Source organism: Halichoeres trimaculatus, unplaced genomic scaffold, assembly GCF_033239565.1.
Source record: "Halichoeres trimaculatus isolate MK-OKI-2021-1 unplaced genomic scaffold, fHalTri1.1 fHalTri1_scaffold_9, whole genome shotgun sequence".
Classification (NCBI taxonomy): Eukaryota; Metazoa; Chordata; class Actinopteri; order Labriformes; family Labridae; genus Halichoeres; species Halichoeres trimaculatus.
In genome coordinates, this window is record NW_027437188.1 from 28,946,878 (window position 1) to 28,966,303 (window position 19,426).

Genomic DNA, 19,426 nt, shown 5'->3' on the forward strand with positions numbered 1-19,426 from the left:
AAAAATGCATCTAAAGAATTGTACTTACAAAAATCTCTTAAGCGTTTGCACTTATACAATGTACTGCTGTGACTTCTCCAACTACTTGAAGAAGCACATCTCTGTGTGAAACAATTTGTGTTGTATACCATCTCTGCAGACAACACAGGATTTTAAAGCAAATGACAGAAATCACAGAGTGATGTGAGGCCAAGTGAAAGTCTGTTGCAATTTTGCATGTTTACTTCTTCCGTCTGGTCACAGATTGGTGTAATCACAGCTGCAGCTCCCCAGCTGACCGTAAATCATCATCAGCCTCCAATCTTTACCCCACACATTATCATATGCAATCCAGAAAATGTTCGACATCTCCCAGGGAAGTAGTCCTATCATTTATCAGAACAAGTCACGTAGTTTAGAGAATGACAGAAAATACTATGCACTGTCTCCCAGCGTGAAAAAACAATAATTTTATGATCACTTAATCACCCGAATGCAACAGTTAATCTGTCATTGTGTAGTTTTACTCCTAATTCAGAATAAAGACTGATGGAAGAGTATTTCAGAATGAGAGAAACTACAGGCTGCATGAAAACATACTGTAGGAGACATACTCCATGCGGTGGTATCACTTAGCTGGAGCAGCATGATTAAAAGACAGGGAACAGAAACACACAGCAGCTGTTTCCCCCCACAACACCAAAAGAGATCAGTTTGGTTCAATAATTAAACTTGGAATGCTTTAGGTCACAGAAGTAAAACATTAAGACATTTAGCAACTTCCAATTTCAAAGATGGATATCTCCAATCATCTTTTTACAGGATTAAAACATCTGCTGGCTGCGTGAGAGGCATGTAAGCAGAGCAGCTGTTTTTAAAGAGAGTGAAAAGTGAAGATACTTGTAGAGGGAACTGGCAAAGGAAGCTTAACCTAAACTGGAGGAGCCCGGCCAAGTGGTCAATGAAGCCTCATTAGGAGTCCAGAGAGGAGAGGTTGTAAATGCTCTACTTAACCTCCAACACACGGCAACTCATCTCCAAACTGGCAACTAGCAAGCACAGTGAAAGAGCATCCAGCTGCTAAACTGACGAACAAATCTGAAGTATCTGACTCCAAAGCAACTTACTTTTTGATGAGATGCGTTGATTTTTAAGCCGTTTAACCGGATCCTTGATGTGCGTTAATCCCCCTTCAGAGCGGACGCGGCGTGTAGATTGTTCCGGACTATGTTGTTCATCAAAAATGCGTTCGTAAAAAGAAATAATTATTAATAAAAACTTTTCACTCCCTCCACGTGAATTACAAAAATCCCCAAACATGCACGTCATTCTCTCCACGTGCTTTTCAGCGAATCACAGCGCACGTGCGTCACATAAAAACCTGCAGGTCAATCTTGGGTCATTCCCTTCCCTTGATGTGTATTTCAGCGAATCTCAGCAGAGTTCAGCAGTCACGTGTCCTGAAAATGATAACACCATTTGAAATGACCTATATTTTGTTTACAATTACAGTTTGGAAAAACTCAGAAAGTTGAGTGTGGATCAGTGGACACTTTCAAGCTGATGATCGTCATATTAGCTAAGTAGAGGAACGGATCAAACGATGGTTGATGGATATAACCAATGAAAGCAGAGCACCTGTGAACGGTTGTGAAATGCAGCCGTAGTTTCCGGTAAGCGCAAAGTTGTGGTGTTTGATTTAGGACAACACTATCATGTAAGATTTTTGTGCACTGTTTGAGTAAGTGTAGAGTGTAAACAGAGCACTTCATTAAGTAGGGACACACCAATAGGCTGTATAATGAATGGACATAGTCTCCGTGACGTCACGCACGTTTTTGTGGTTTCCAGTACTTCTCAAGCCTCAAGCTGTCACTCAGCGTACTGCTAATTTTGTCACTTTCACAATCCCTCATATTTTTTGGACCGGAGGTTGCTGCTTGGTAAAAACATGTAAATATTTCATGTAAATCTCATCATTTCTAAAGAAGTCCAGAATGTGATAAAACAATAAAGCTACTTAAGAGAGCAGCAGTGCAGCAACTCATGGATCTCACAAGAGGGCCCAACACGTAACTACTACCCAAAATGTAAAAACTGGTTGATAATGTAACGAAAGTGCTGAGCCCAAAATGTAATTTAGAAAATGCAATAAAACTCTAAATGTAATAACTGCCCCAAAATGTAAAAAGCTCCAGATCCCAAAATGTAATAATTTTTCCACAAAATGTATTTTGGGTCAGTTAATACATTTCAGGTTGTTGTTACAAATCAGGAAACTAGCTAACTGTACTGTTCTGTATGATGGCTGGTGAGGGTCAACCATCCTCAGTTTTCTTACTGGGATTTAAAGACTGTCAGAGGAGGTCAATCAGCAGAAGTTTGCCTCTGAGTAAATAGAAAAATCAGAAAGGTTTGAACAGTCTGGGCTGGGTGTTGTGAAGACTATATGGAAAAGTTACTGTTTTTCCAGGATAAAGATTCAGTTTCCCATGAACACTACCAAATGAATGAGAATTGCATCTTTGTTTTAACACCATTTAAGTAGTTCAGCTCTCTAATAGTTTGAAGTTGGACTGCAGTGCTTATTTTAAACACTGGGTGCCAGACTTGTCACCAAAATCAACAAAAAATCTTTAAAAAAGACCTTAAAATTTACAAACCACTCTTGTAATCATAATTACAGCGTCTAAGCTCATTGCGACTACAGTAATATATTTTGACACTGTATCTGATCGTTTGACCTTATTGTCATCACAAAAAAATTCATATATGTCTAGGTAAAAAAGTGTAAATTCCTTTATACAGCAAATTCCAAGAATGACTGGCTCATGGGAAAGAAAATAATTGCAATGGGTCAGTTAAAACAAGAAAAATACAAACCTTTTTTTCTCATGGGCACAAAAAATGTAAGACACCCATAGGTTGTGACATACTTCCATAACTTTCTAATTAGCTGTGATTTTACCCTGTAAGTGACTGCAAGCTAACATAAACATCCATGAATAATTGATTACAAGTCTTTTTAACTGGGCCTGAAAAGTTTTTTTTTTTTCTGAACTACATCTGTTTATTGATAATAATTGCGAGATACCCTACATTTTAATAGTTTATGATCTTGAGCACAGCAGTCACGCAGTATAAAATGTGAACTTCGCACATCCACAACCTCTATGTGAGACCCATACCCTCTCCTCAGTGGTAGGTGGTGTGAAGCTGAAACCTGGGGCTAAGGTTGTTCTTTAAGTGAATTCAGGGTTTGATATTACCAGAGGGAGCAGGATTATCCACAACACTGTGCAATTCCGTACTGTTCCAGTAAAGTATAATGTATTGTTTTGACTCACCTATTGATCAGAATTCTGGGTGATCAGAAGATTTTTTTGTTTATTTGTCATAGAGACTTTTTTGTTTAACTCAACTTTATATGAAATGTTTAAATCCTGGCATTTGATTAGAATTTCAAATGGGGTTCAGTAGATGTTCACTGTCAGCCCATTTAAAGTTTTACCTGCCAAAGGCTCTGTGAGGGAGTTCAAAATGTTAAGTTTTTAGATCCACCTCAAAGCAGCCTTAGCCAAATTTCTTATTGAAGGAGCGTTTAATATATGCACATACTGTTTAAAGTCAGCTCAAGTAGTTCCTTAAAAAACATCTACTCCTGTGTGGGATAAATTTCACTCAAAGTGTGAGGAATGGGGAGAAGAAAAAAAACTCCACAGAGCCACTTCCCTGGTTGGTGTTTGTGCCAATCCAGCAGGACGGTTTCCAAATAAAGACTGGGTCCAGTTGGAATCGCATGTATTTTTAAAGCAGTCCATCAGTCTCTTCTTAGACAGAGCAGTGTTGATATTCCTCTCACGCTTGATTCAGAGATTCATGTCCCACAGGCTTTGTGCGGGGTAGTTTGTTCAGTTTCTGTTTGCAGTATTATTCTGAGTATTTGATGTGAGCCAAACACACAGAAATCATGGCTGCTGTTTTAAACGAGAGATCTGATGTGAAAACATTAACCACACACACACACACACAGAACAAAACCCACAATATTTCATTAAAGCAATCAAAAATAAGAATTAAAATGTGAGTTGCATATCAATTTGCTGCATTTATGAATATCAATTAAAGGCGGATATGGTACAAACACCAATATGTTTCTCAGTAGTGTTTTGCAGTATTCTGATCTTTCAATATGAATCCACCTGGGGTTTCGGTTTGATCTATTTTAAGGAAAACACCATATGCCAATAAACACACACATAGCACCGGGCACTGAGGTCTGTGAGTCTGTGTCCACACTCAATGGATTTGTGTTGATTTTAGTCTCCGCTCACAGCTCAAGGTCACGCTTCTCTGTTTTTCTTCGTGGCCTCCCGATTCCTGCTGCACACTGCGTTCTCACCGAGGGCCATGCTGTCTCAGCTTTCTGTCCCGCAATCTGCAAATGCCGCCCCTGCCCTCTCGACCTCTCCGAGCTCAACCTGTCAACCCCGAACACCCTCACAAGAAACCCTGCTGCAATGCTGTGCAACACGGAGGGGCTGGAGGTGGAGAAGATATAGAGGAGGAAGGAAAAAAGGGGATAGAAGATTGAGGAAGAAAAAGGATAGCAGCTTGAAAAGAGCAAAAGACAGAAAACAATTTAGAGCTGTAAGAATGGAAGAAGTCACAGCAGGCGAGATTGAAAGGCCTCTTCCTCTAATTTGCACCGTATTCATCACCTCAGAGGGCAGACACTCTCATATCGCTTTCCATTCACTCTCTCACCCCTGGCTGCAGGTCAAAGGAAAAGGCAATTTCCCCTCTGCCCGCGTACAAGCCGCTCCATTTCTCACGGATAAACTGTACTTTTGAAACGTGAAGAAGTGAGAGCATTCATCACCTCGCCAGGTCTCAGGCTGCCTCCTCCTCCTCCTCTGCAGGAAAAGCTGGAAGAAGCGTGCACATCTGATTAATAACTTTCTCCTTGTGCTGTTAAAGACCACTCGCCAGGGCCACTGTCAGTCAAGGTGGAGGAGGAGGGGGCATTGCTGGGCGCACTGCCCACCTAATTCGCTTACTGAGCACTGGGCAGCGGGCCCAGCTCGAGAAGACGCAGAGCAGACTGACTCAGGCTGTCAGACTTTCATCTTGGAGATCCTCCATGCTGGGCCTGCCAATGAAGACACCAGGAGTCTGTTACAAATCCACCCTTAACACTCTCCCACACATCCTCAGCTGGGAGAAGAGAAGAATCACAGGGAATAGAAGTCACCAGAAAGGAGCAAAGTAGGCATCAGATTGAAACAGATGTCCTCACAGAAGGTTAGATTACATCTGAAGGCAAATGAGGATACAGAGCTGTGATGTATTGCTTTATTTGGCTCTTAATCTGAGGAGAACAGTTGTAAAAATAACTGCAACATTCCTGTCAGAGAAATCGCCAGCACACCAGTAAAGCTAAAATAAACAGTCACATGCAAACACGGATAAAGCCATTCTTCTCTCCCATCACACCAAATTACCATCTCTCGCTCACACAACGAAATCCTCTCCAAAGCATCACCTCTACTTCACAGAGATGGAGAGCAGAGAAAGAGGGCTGGAAGTAGATGGATGATGATTATTCAGGCGCACTCTCTCTTCTCTTTCTCCTCTCTCCATTGATCCCGTCCCATCAGAGCGGCTATAAATATTAATGCGAGGGCTTTGTTTTAGCAACCTGTGTGAAGATCAGAGCGTAGAACAATAGAAGTATCTGGACATGTTTTTTTTTTTTTTTTTTTCAGACAGAAAGGCAACCTGCAGAGTGTCCTTGGGGGAGGGGAGCCTGGGGGGGGGAGCCCAGCCCTCAGCCCAGCGCCTGAGGCTCAGTGCTTTCCAGTCAAGGGCAGCTCAAGGGGAACTGCTAATGTGGGAGTCCAGAGTCTGGTTCAAAATGAGCCGTTCACTGGCTGGTTTTCAGAGGGTGAGACTGTGGACAAATATACGTAACTCTGTTTAGAAAATACAAAACAATGATGCAGTTGAGTCACATGTTCAGATATACAGCTGTTACATAAGAATATCTACCACAAGAGAAAATAAAAGCTGAACACCTGTCAGTTTAACATGTATTTATAAATATGTGTTAAATTTTTCAAAAAGAGTTCAACAAAATTACAAAGATAGAATTTGCAAAATGTATTTTTAAAAAGTGAAATATGAGGCTTGGCTACAGCCAGAGTGAAGCTAAAGTCTGGAGAAACGTTTGCTTACAAGTTCCTCTGATGAACATGAGGTCTACTGTTTGAATAATCTGGACAAAAATCTCCGTACCCGGGGCAGTGTGCCGGATGATGTCATGGCCAGGCAGGCCCAGTTGCCAGGCAACTAGTGAAGCTCCAGGAAGTTGTTTCTGTCAGCCAAGAAATCGCTCAGCACATTGTGCTGTAAAATAATGATTGTAACCATGATACTTTTGAATTTTATGGATTAAACAAATATGATGACTGGTGTTTCCATCTTTGATGCTACGCCAGCTCATAACAGCTTTTTGTCTGATGCCACTAAATCCCAAAGTAAATCTGCGTAATTCCCAAAGTGTATCTTTTTAGATCTATAAGAAGCGTTGTCATTATCTAATATTTAATTTAATTGGGGTTTTTTTTTCTATTCATAGTCTTCTGTTTGGAGTCAGCACAAAAATGTCCTTTAGCAACTTTTGACATGGACAAAGTAGCTTACAGACCAAGCAGCTACCTCTAGTCTTAAAATATGGAGCCACTGCACAAGCACTTAAAACTGCAGTTCTTTCAGTGCCCACTTGAGGCTGGCTGCAGAAACACCAGAAACACCGCACACACACATTAAAAACAGGTGATCTTCACAGTAGAAATGAATATTTTTATAGCCTTTTTTAAAAAATGTCTGTGGTCTGATTAGCGTGTTTCACTATCAGTACCCACTGCACAATTTTGGGTTTATTATGTAACTTTTATATTACTTTTTTTAAGGTACTAAATGCACAAGTTTTGCCCAATTAAGGGCACAGCTGACTTGACTGACAGGCTGACACCCTGAAGCTTTGTGCAAAGAGGCTAAAGTCTGGGGGTTGGAAAAAACATTGATGTATCGGAGTATCTGGATATTTTTAATGACTCTACATTTTTATTTATTTATTTATTTGGGGGGGTCTCTCTTTTTTTCTTTTTCAATTTTATATCCTTTATTTAAGTATTTGTTTATAGGCAAGGTTGGAAAAAAGTTGAGGTGTCAGATCCCCTGAAGAAATCTTAAAAACTGACTTTCATGTGATGTGCATTTTCGGGGAAAATATGGCTCCTGATGTAGTCAGAAGAAATTATCATCATCAGTCATCTTTTTTCATTTGCTCTGGTGTTAAAAAAGCAAACTAAGAATGCTAAAAAACAGAAAGGATTGCAATTTAAATCAAATTAGCACCCCAAATTTTGTAAAAGAATCATAATGGGAGAAAAGCTAGACTAAAGACCTTCCTCAACTGTGTGTGTTTGCCTCAAACTAACTTGACGATGTTACGATGAGTCTGCCTTTCCAAGAGGCTGACTGCCAATGGGCTTCAGAGCTAGCTTCAAAAACAAAAATATGTGATGTCAAAGAGACTGTGTAAAAGTCCGGTGCTCATGTTTGTAATGTTTCAATAGTTGTAAAAAGTACTCCTGCAAATAAAGCATAACCACCTTCATGGCCAGATAGCACTCAGAGTGGGTAAAAATGTTTTTATTTGCTTTGAGTGAACTGAGCTTTTAACTTAAATAAAAGAAAAGCACACAGAGAAGAAATGGGTCAAATGTGCTCCGAAATGATTTGACCATTTATGTCCACTGTGTTTCATGTTTGTGTGCTGTATTTGAGCTCCATTTCCCCATCCTGACCTGACTGATAGTGTAAGCGTGCAAGGTCACTGTGCTCCCCCACTTAAACGTTTTAATGTTGTACTCCACATCGTTGTGTCCACACACTCTTCCCTCTGATGCTGCAGACAGTGATGGAGGGCTCTGCCTGCTGAGGTTGCAGAAATAAATGCAGGACAATGGTGTGACTGAGGACAAAGAGAGATAGAGAGGGCTGATGGCAGATTGGCTCCCTCTGGTTAATGGGAGTTTATGATTTACAGCAGATGTTGGCCAACTCCCTTTCAATCTAGAAACAATACCTGTGACATGGGACCCATTTCTAGAGGGGGATGAATCGATGATATGGAATGGTGTGGATTTTATGAGAAGTTGTGCTGTGGGAGTATGACTGATCCAAGCCATCCAAGCAGAGCGGTTGCCTTTGTGACGTGAGGAGGGAAAGTGATGTGGCGTTTGATACAGTCACAGTTTGAGGTTCCCATGTATTACCATTACATTGAAGATGCGGGGCTCCGTATGTGAACAATGGGAGTAACACTTTGAACCCTTTTATGTCCTTTTAGTCTGTTCATTTATGTGTAAAACTTTTTTTTTTTTTTTTAAAAGAAAGAGTCAAAACTAAGGGGCTTTACACGACAACAGTTTTGGGGTGAAATGCAAAAGTTTTGTTGCATTTCAGCCTTGCGTTGTTACACGGAATCAGTGTTTTATCCGACCTAAAATGCAAACTTTTTTAAAAAATGGCTTCCAGAGGAATTTTTCTGAAATGCAGCCACCTCTGTTGTTCTATAAACAGTAAACCAGCGTTTACTCCACTTCATATAAGCACATACAACAGTACACTTGTTACGATTGTCGCAGACTACCATGTAGTGCTTGTGCTGCTGTATCTGCTGTCTGTCTTTCAATAAAATGTGCATTTGTTGCTCCACTTCTGTATGTAAACTCTGCAATCTTTTGCCCTGTTTCCACCAAGCAGTCCGATTTAGATCATTACGGTTTGGTACGTGTTGGCTCGGTTACGCCTGTTTCTTTTTGCATTTCCACAGCCAACCATGCCCCCTTGTGGTAGGCGACGTGTAAGCTGGATGCCGATAGCTGCATCAGTTGTACAATAGGGCGATGCCATAGCAGCACAGCACAGAGTACCCTGCTAATAAATCCAACAAAGAAGAAAAACACAACACAGTTAAGAAAGAGCAACAATAAGAGACACCTAGCAATTTGCCTTCTTTGAGATTGGCATATGGCTCTTCGCTACAAAGCACAATCAATAATCAACAATTTGTTCCAGAGAAGACTGTGTGCCACGAGGAGACATACCACTGCTGTCGCACTATAAGTGACGATTCTTTCGACCAATCAACGGACTGCAGTGTTGTAGCTCCACCTTCTGGGATCAGATTAGTTTAGTCTGGCACCCCTACGGAAGTGTCGCAAAAAGTTGGACAGCTCCTCTCAGTTATTTTGGGATCTGTCCTAGGATTTGTCCGTGGAAACACCATAAAATGTGTGCTGTGACAAACCGAACTGAACCCCTTGGTGGGAACGGGGTTTTTAAAAACCCAGAAGGTTGGACAGCTTCCTTAAGACTTTGGGCATTGGAGTGAAGAAGGAATACTCTTCAAGCCATAGTTAGACAGATTTTCAACTTGTATCTCAAATAGTGACTGAAATGCCCCTTCACTTTTTGCAAAACAACCCAGTAGGTATCCTATATTCTTATTTTCTATCATTGTATCAAATGTCATTGGGGTATGGGGCATTTGTCAATAAACTGCTCCTATGGTTGGTATAAGAAGGTAAAAACTATCTACTTGCATGGTAACACAGACCAAGGGACTTATTATAAACTTGATTGACTTCATTGATCTGTCGCTTGAAAGAGTAAATTTGTGATTCCAGACATGATTACCTCTGAAGTAAATGTGCAGTCATAGAGTGAATATTGACTTCAAGTTCAAAAGCAGAAGAAGTGAAGCAACAAAAGAATCCTGTGGTGTATTTGATGGATTCTGCTGCATATATTCACAAGAAAATTAGTTAGTTTTTTTTTTTTTTTCATGTTTATCAGCATGACTTGTACGATGAAAAGGGATTTATTCACATTGTCAGATGAAATGCAGCACTGATTCACCAACAACAAAGAGAAGTGTTTGTCAAGAGCAGTGGGGAGAAGTAATCAGGCCTCATTGAGTTAACGCATTATTAGAGAACTTGAGCCTTGATTCAATAGCAATAGCAAAAATTAATAACAGTGGGAGTTCTGAAGATGGACAACTTGTGTGATCATTTGAAAATGAGGCATGCAGAGAGAGCTACCAAAATGATGTTTTATTTCATACATTTTGATTTGAGCAAAATAGGAGGAAGACAAGGGAAGCAATACTCATTTAAAATGTGCAAATCACCAGAGTGCAGAAGAATAAGAATTCATCCACTCATATCCTCCCTGATTGTTCAACTGTCAGGTCAGAAAAGAAGCCACAGTCAACCGGAGACCACGAACACAGCAGTGCATGTACACTTGACTGGTTTGACTACGCATGGCTTTTTCTCCGACTCCTCTTAAAGCCCTATCGAGGGAGCCAGCAAGGTGTGCGCTCGCATTTCATTTGTCACCAGCCACTTGGGTGTCTCCAGTATGACCTGTAAACAGGTTTCTCTGCATCCCAGCCAGCGGTCGCCTGTCTGCAACAGCGCCGAGCCAAGCGTCACCCGTGTCACGCTCCGATAGCTCAATTTAAATGGAAATTGGATGAACTGCTTGGAAGTGATCCAGCCATCCAGAACAATTAACCCATATTACTGGGAGGCCTTCAAGGAGTAATTTGACTTTGAATGGAGAGGGTAGAAAGCCTGTGGTCTTTAATACAACCAGAAAAAAACAAAATGACTTAAATTCAGAAAAAGAAGACAGTTGCTGCTTGTAGTAACAGACATTTAATGTCCAACTATGGCTCCAAATCCTTGTTATATTTTTAACATGCTAATCTGTTATTAAGGTGAAAGCACCTCACAAATAGGATTTGAATGAATCGTGCTGATTGTTTTCATTCTAACAGCTCCATTCTGGGATAATAAAACTTGTGTTCAGGGGGTATATATAACTGCTACACTCGATAAATGAGAGGACACATCTTTATCTACAGAAGTCTGGATAATGGGCTGTTTTCAGCTGAAATTTACAACCAGTGCACAAAGCAATCTGTGAGGAAGGGTAAAGCCAGGTTAAACTTTTTTCACCAAAACTGTTGACAGTTCCATTAAAGACTGAAAGCAACCAAATTATCTGTAAACTGTGGAGAAGTTGTCCCCCAGCACTCTCATTCAACTTACTGACTGCTCAGTATGCTTTAAAAACCTCTGTTTGCTCCATCTTTTCTTTTGTTTGGTGGAATTTAAAAAATGAAACCAGAAAAATGATTGAATTGTTGTTATCCATCTAGCTAGGCAGTTTGAACAGCTAGCACACTAATACTTCATAATAGATGCTAACATGCTAACCACTTGTGATCACCGCTAGCATGCTTATTACTCATTATAACCACTAGCATGTTAGGGGCCGTTTCAATGACAACGGTTCTAGGGTGAAATGCAAAAGTTTAGCCTTGCGTTTACATGGAAAAGGCGTTTTAGCTGACCTAAGACGCAAACTTTTAAGAACAGCCTCCAGAGTGGGATTTTTCTAAAACCGTTAAAGTAACCGTTTACCGTTGCCATGTAAACAGTAAGGCAACGTATCAGTGGAAATGCTGACATCACACTCCCCTTCACACAAGCTCACAAAACAGGACAACAGTAACGTTGTTACCATCGTCTCGAACTACCGTGTTGTGCTTGTGCTGCACAATCTGCTGTAACAAAATGTGCATCTGTTGCTCATCTTTTGCACTTAGTATTCACCAATACATCAGATGATTGACTCAACTCTACTTTGGTGGAGATCTCCCAAAAGCGGCTTCTGGACAAGACAGTTATGGCACCACCTACAGGCCTGGCATGCTTACTACAGTGTTTTCAGCCCCTCAGCATTTCCTTGTAAACACAGATTTTTTTCAGTGAGTTTGAGCCAATAGTCACCAATATTAACCATTAGTATGATAATCATTTATGATAACTGCTGGCAAGCTAATTGCTTGTGATAATCACTAGCATGGTAGTCAACCATGACAACCTCTTGCATGCTATTACTTATGATAGCTGCTAGCATGCTAAGCCCTAATATTAACTGCCAGCATGTAAATCACCTGCGATAACCACTAGCATGCTAATCGCTCTTGACAACCTCCTGCATGCTAATCGCTTGTGATACCTGCTAGCATGTTAATTGAAAAGGAAAGGAATCATATTGATTTTGAATTGCAAATAAACAAAGTAAATTGTTTAACTGTACTCTAGTTTTACTGTGTACATGAAATATGTTTTTATTAATCTTAATTTAAACTTTCATTTATCATTTACTCTCTGTTGGCTCCTAAGTGTTGTATCTGGTGATGACCCCGGCATGAAACCAACTTTCTCATTAACTACACCTGCTGAAAACTGGATTTAGAATTTTGGCAGCTAATATAACTTTCTTTTGTTGTTACATTTACTCTTGACAACAAAACCCCAGTTGCTCTATAACGGTTGTGATCCTGTCAGATGTATCTTAAGTCCACAGAGGAGCAATTATTTCTGATATCTTAAGAACGCTAACTTGCCTGGATAATTGGAGCCAAAATCTGCATCTGTTTCCAAATGTGTCCGCATCTTTGTGACGTAGGTTGTAATTGGGTCTATTAGATCTGGCTTTGACTGGCTCATCATACAAACTGTGTGGTTATAGAAAGCAGCCTCCTTACACCATAAACATCAGAAAGGAACATCAGTAGAAGCACTAGCTAATTTTTACACAAAGCACATGGCTGTAGTAGTCCCAAAAATGAGTATTCAGAGTTTGAGATTACCTCACCCCCCCCCTGTGGTGTTGACAAAAGAGTGTTAGATGAAAGGCAAAAGAGGGGGAGGAAAGAATGGCAAAAGCAGTCAAATTCACGGCACTCTGTATGCAGGGGACTCAGGCGTGTTGGACTTTTGAGTCGGTCAGGTAATGGGTGAAATTGTGTCTGCTGCACAGCTTATAAATCGCAGCGCTGGCAGTATTTATCTATGTCTCAGACAATCCTGCTGGGAGATGGGGACGGTGAAATGAGAATCAACAGCCTGCTTCTCCTCCCCTCGGTTCCCCGTCAGGTCATTTCAACCCCCCTCACCCTCCTCTTGAAGGCAACATGTGAGGAGAAACTGATAAATATAAAGCAAGTTGAGAGCTGCCTACCGCTGCCCTCTGCATTTTGCCACAATTGCTGAGGTCATTTTAATGTATTTTGTCCCAACCTGGAGGGAAGCAGCAACCCTGGATGATTTTTTTTCCTTTTTTTTGCAAAGATGTGCTGTGATGAAGTATTCATTCCTCTTTTAAAGCACTCCCTGTCCAATACTACAACATCAGAGGCCATCAAATCTAATCCTCCGTTGCAATTCCCCTCAAACTTTGCATATTTCATCTCCCAGATGAGGGCTTTTACACTCCAGTGAAGGCAGCTGTGCTCCGTAATAAAAGATGAGCTATTTCTAGTTGCCCCTCCTAGATGAATGCCCTTTGGCTTTGTCTCCCACAGTCACACCTTGTTACCACATCTCTAAAGGATAGAATAGAGGGGACAGACGTGGGTATGAGGAAAAGGATAGATAGAGAAAGAGGACAGGAACAACAGGGAGGTAACAATAGCCTGCAATTTCAGGCTTCATTGTAATTCCGCTCTCATCTCGGTCCCAAGTGACAAGCACCGAGCCGCCCAGGATTCTAATCATTCCTGTTGTCAGATCGGTACCCCAAGTGAGATTGAGTTGATTGCTTGAACAAATTTGCAAAGTAACGATGCAATTTGCTGGAGGATGCCTTGGGAGGGTTTGGGCCGTCAGATTGGTGGGGTCTGTGCAGAGACTCACAGGAGACCAGGCTGGGTAGCTGTTGTCTTCTTCGAGGGACTTCTCTGCAAGTAAATTAATCTGAGTGTTAACCATTACACCTGTAAGACAATTAGGAGTTTTGTCTTTGCCTGGGCTTCCTGCGACTGGAGGGAAAGAAAGTTAGAAGCAGACATTTTTGGGAAAACTCTCTATTATTTTGTTGCCACAAATAAGAAATGAGGTAAAATGAGAGGTTGACTGAAGACCTGCGAACCCAAAGCAACAAAATGTTCTCTTTATTGTCCAAGACTTTAATTTCTGCTCCCTAGAGATCAGATTATGCCATGCCTGGAGCAGCTGTGTGCATAGGATCTGTGACCAATAGTTGCTAACAGACAAGTCTACAATGAATCAATGGATTAACTGTCTGCTATATGGAGATGAAGAAACTCTGTTTTGTCTATAACAACCTCTGTAACACTCAGTGTTTCAGCCTCATGCATAATGAGACATGTCATTTCCAACTAACTCCTGTCAGTGAACATTACAGCCTGACAAACCCTGATCATCTCGATGGTAGCTTGGATGTGACTTGGTGGCAGTCTGTCACCTGAAGTTTAATGATTCAAGACTCTAGTGACATGGTAATGTACTGTATACACAGAGCATTAAGTGCCAGTGTGACAGTTGCTATTCTTCATGGTAATTACTTTATTATGGAATTTGACGAATTTCAGTTTGAAATGAGTGACTGGAGCTGGACGAAAGGCGGCAAAGGATGTATATGCTCTGAACAAAAAGGCTTGTGAGAGATACAAATGGCAAGATCACCTGCAGGCCCAGGTCCATATCCATCACATGGTCCATGCCATGACAAACCCTAATGCCGCGGCCACACAAAACGCGAACTCGCAAATTTATTTGCGCGAATCGCCTGTAATGCACCGCGTGAACGCCCGAGTCTGGACGCTAGACTATTTTGACAAGCTGGTGGCAAGGCTGTGGTTTCAAAAGCATGACAGGAGAGTGTGTGAAAGCTTTAGAGATCACAATCAAGGCCTGCTGCCTCTCCCTGGTAATCCACCGGCCCTGCCTGGCTGTTCCTTGCGATCTCATCCTCGACCCCCCGAACCCCCGACCCATGTTCCTGGAGGGCTCCCTGGGGATAATGAAGAGGTCAAGGAAAGAGAGGACCGCAGAGAACTTCCATCTTTTCCCTGGCCCTGCCCCACTCTTTCCTTCTCTCTATCAGGCTCAAAACTCCACTGAGGAAAACACAGTAGGACTCAGTGATAGCCCATGCAGGCAAATCCAGCTGGGAACGAATATTTACAGAACTTACAATCAAAACCTCTCTCCTCAGCGACTTTCACCCAAGCCTGCTGCTTTTTTTCCAGTCTCTGTAGAGAACACACTTCATCAATGATGTCGTGGAGGAATGTCATTGGTGATTGGCTGCTGCAGCACAGCCTTCACGCAAATTTTCGTAGAATATTTTCAACTCGAGCGAATTTGCATCTGCCAAAACGCCCCAAATGCGCCACCCAGGGCAAATAGGGGTCTAAATGCATCTTGCATTGACTTTGTATGTAATCTCGTCGCAAATTCTCGATTGGTGTGGCCGTACCATAAAAGATTCAACTCAGAGGAAACAGGTGGGAGGATCAATCAGACATTTATGAAATCACTGCATAACATCTCACAATATTAACTTCTCTGTTGAGAAATTATGAGATATCTTTAACATGCATCTGGAAACTTTTCATGCCACCTGGAGAGTAGCCAGTAATCAGGACGACAGAGGATGTCTTTCATGTCATCTTTGTTTTTTTAAATTGTTTCTCTTTTTTTTTTTAATCCATGACAATAAAGATAGTGGCTGATGAATTCCAAAGATTGAGTTCTACATTCATGGCCTGTTGTACCAGCTTGAGTCTTGATTTAGGGTGTAAAGTCCATACTAAACCCCATATTGAAACTAACTTCTTAGAACGCAGTCACACTGGCCATCCAAACTGTGCCATACTCAAGTACAATTACCCCCCTACAGCACTGTTCCCCCTCTGGAGAGTATGGCCAGCGGTCACACTACTCCAATATGAACCAGACTTCAGCAGTTATCACACACGCATGGCCCGCTTACATCACCGTGAAGTGTCTGTTTACATGAGGTGCAATCTCAGCAAAGTCAGCGTAATGAGCCACAGACAACTCTGCTACAACTTTAGAGACTTTTAGACTAATGTTACGTTGTTTTGGTCCAACACAGCCCTCTAACACCCTGCTATTGTTTAAAATGATTGTCGAGAGAAGCAGTCGTCATACATCATGGATCATATCTCATGTCCTCTTGCTTGTGCATGAAGAGAACCATGCTTAAGCCCACCTCTACCAAAGCAGAAAAGTGAATCTTGTTTAAGACACACTTGTGGTCACACTTGCCAAAAGAACTGGGCTTCAGGGTTGAAGTGTGCTTAAGCAAGGTACGGTTTGCCGGAATGACCCAGCATTAACTTGGCTAACGTGGCCGAGTCACCTCAGGGGTCTTCAAAAAAAGAAATGTGAAACATTAGCAAATATTTTCTGTCTCTGCTTTTATAATGTATGAAATACGCATATTAAACAGTAATTTTAAAAGAGGTTAGTTACCCCCCTATTAGTGTCCAACAGCAGGGGATCCTGATTTCCATTTTGGGAACTAAGGTAGTAGACAGTAACATCATAAGTCTGGTAAGCCTCTTAACAAGCTAACTACTGAGCGTAACTGCATGAATTCTTGCTAATAGACAAACAGCAACAAAGATATGAAAAATATGACAAAGCATTTCAGTTTGGTGATAATTCATCTATAGTAGGGATGGGTACCCTTCACATTTGAAACGGTACGTTTTTTTTTTTTTTAATATATTTTTTGTGTGTTTATGTGGTAATAAATATTAATTTGTTTCATAATAAAATCTCAAAGGTTTTCCAATTTAACATTTTGTTTTTTCAATACATACACTTGGGATGCTCTGTTCATTTCTAGCATGGAAATTTGCCCATTCTTCCACTCCATCACAATCACAAGAATGTGTTCAGGTACCAAAACATGGTTATCGTTTGATATTACATGAATTGATACTCGGTACAACAGATGGAATTCAGTTAGTACCTTTCAAATTTGGTACCCATCTCTAATCTGAAGTGTAAAATAACCGTGAAATTATCAACTACAACATCCTATATGTCAGTACAATGGGACGTAAGGGATGGGATGTGAGTAATTATCGCCATTGAAAACCAAGATGTGAGTCAAGATAGTTAGAATATGTTTGAGATCTGATGAGGAGAACGTGATGCTGGCTCTATCTCCTCACTATTCATTTGATCCCATCCTTGCAAACAATATCTCATAATCTAAAATTAGAATCTGTTCTCAGACACATGTGTGCTTTACGTCATGGTCTGAGTTTAAGAAGAAAGTGAACAGAGCAGAGTCCATAGAGCCAGACAGTTCTTCCTCCTAGATTGTGTATGTGTAAAGAACTCCTACTTAACCACCTCTGAGCAGCTAGAATGGCTCGAGGACCACTGGAGGAGCGATTATTCTGACACCAGTGGGCTGCCGGCTGCTCCCACAGGCGAAGCAATCACCGTGTTATTTGGATGAGAATGAATTACTGAACATTTTGAGATTAGACGGCTTAATCCCCAAATACATACCCAGGGCCTGAATGTGGACTGAATTGACCTTTTGTATCTACATCTCTATTTCATGTTGTCTTTCCTCCATCACCTGTCACTCTATATTTTATGTAAGACATTGAGATGGCAATTGTTTTCTTTTAACACAGTTGCAGCGTAGAAATTATTTCCTCTCCTCTGGTTTGTCTTTGTAGTTGAAGCAGCCTCATGCCTCCACACATCTCCTGTGGCTGTCTTAGATTTGTTATGGCCTTGACCAAAGCTCTGCACACGATGGTGTCGTCCCTGATTACCGAGAATCACAGATCTTTGCAGAACCCAGAGGAGGGCAAAACAAACACACAAAAAGCGGCAGAAAACGTGATAAGCACTGCTGCAAAAAAAAGGCTGCAGAGGATATGAGAATCTTTGTTCAAAGAGGTGCATTCTTGCTATATGAATCAGTGTGGAAAAGCCCCACAGGGATTTCTCCATCATCTCTCTCAGACCTTGATACCAGGCTGAAGATGGAGCTTGCACCATCTTTTTTTTTATATCTAGCCTGAGATCTGTGATTAGATTGAAGAGCGCGGCAGACAAGACGCAGGTCCTCTCCTCCTAAGCGAGAGGAAAAGCAATGTTCCACAAGGCTACACTTTCATTACTCAAAATAAATCTCCATTAAACAAATGCCATATGCATAATTAGGCTATAGGAATAATTATAATTCTGATTAGTTTCTCCATGGGCCGACCTATGTAAATTGTGATTGGCACCCGGCAGAAATAGAGTGCAGAAATGTGGCATCAGAGACACACAAACACCCTGCAGCACAATAACAAGCAGCAGAACACAGAGGGGACAAAGAGACTCAGGGCATGGGTGGCTGTAAACACGCTTTAGATGTACGTTTATAACCTAAGCTATAAACAGGATACTGCATGTTGTTGCTTGAACATAAATAACAAGAACAAATTGCTTGAGAGAAAAGGAAGATAAAGAATATTATAGCTGTGTAACACTATAGTTGGGCAATCAGCCTCATCTTATTTTCAGTTTAGATCTTTGATTTTGTTGAAGCTCTTTGTGGGAACAAAAAAAATCCCACAGTAAATAAAACAACCTCAAACATCCCTCTGAAACATACAGTTTGATACGTGCAAGTATGATGAAACAGATGGTGCTGATAGAATTCAAACAAGACTCAAGATGAGCCCCGTTTCTGAAAACAGTCAAAACTTTATACTGAAGTAAGTTGTTCATTTTAGTCATAGTGCATTACTTATCTAAATAATATGTTTCTGGTTTTTCTTTATCTATCCTAATGTTTGAGTCATTCATTCATTAATCTTCTATAACCTGTTCAGGGGTGTGGTGGCTGAAGCCAATCCCAGCTGTCTTTGGGTGAGAGGTGGGCTACACCCTGGACTGGTCGCCAGTCAATTACAGGACTGACACCCATAGACAGACAACCTCTCACTTGAACACTCACACCTTTGGGCATTTGGAATCACCAATTAACCTGATGAGTATGTTATTGGACTGTGGGAGGAAGCCAGAGTACCCACAGAGAACCCATGCATGCATGCATGGGGAGAACATGGAAGGCCCACACAGGAAGGCCCACCTTGATTTGTACTGGTGACCTTCTTGCTGTGAGACGACAGCACTAACTGCTGCACCACCACTGAGCAGCCCTCAGTGAGTTATGTTCAATGAAATTAAAAGAAGACTACTTTAAGTCTATGTGGTCCAACAATGTGGCTTAGTATGTTTTTTTGAACTTTTTTTAAAACTATATTCACTCTGCCTTAGTTAAATTTATAGATTAAAAGGACCAATCTCAATGTCCACACTCACTGACTTGGAGGCTTGATCCCGCTAAGTCCGTGAGGGCTTAGAGCTGTCCATATGTAAAACTGTAAAGGACGTGAGGGCTTTTGCACTGACTTTCTGAGCCCTTTATG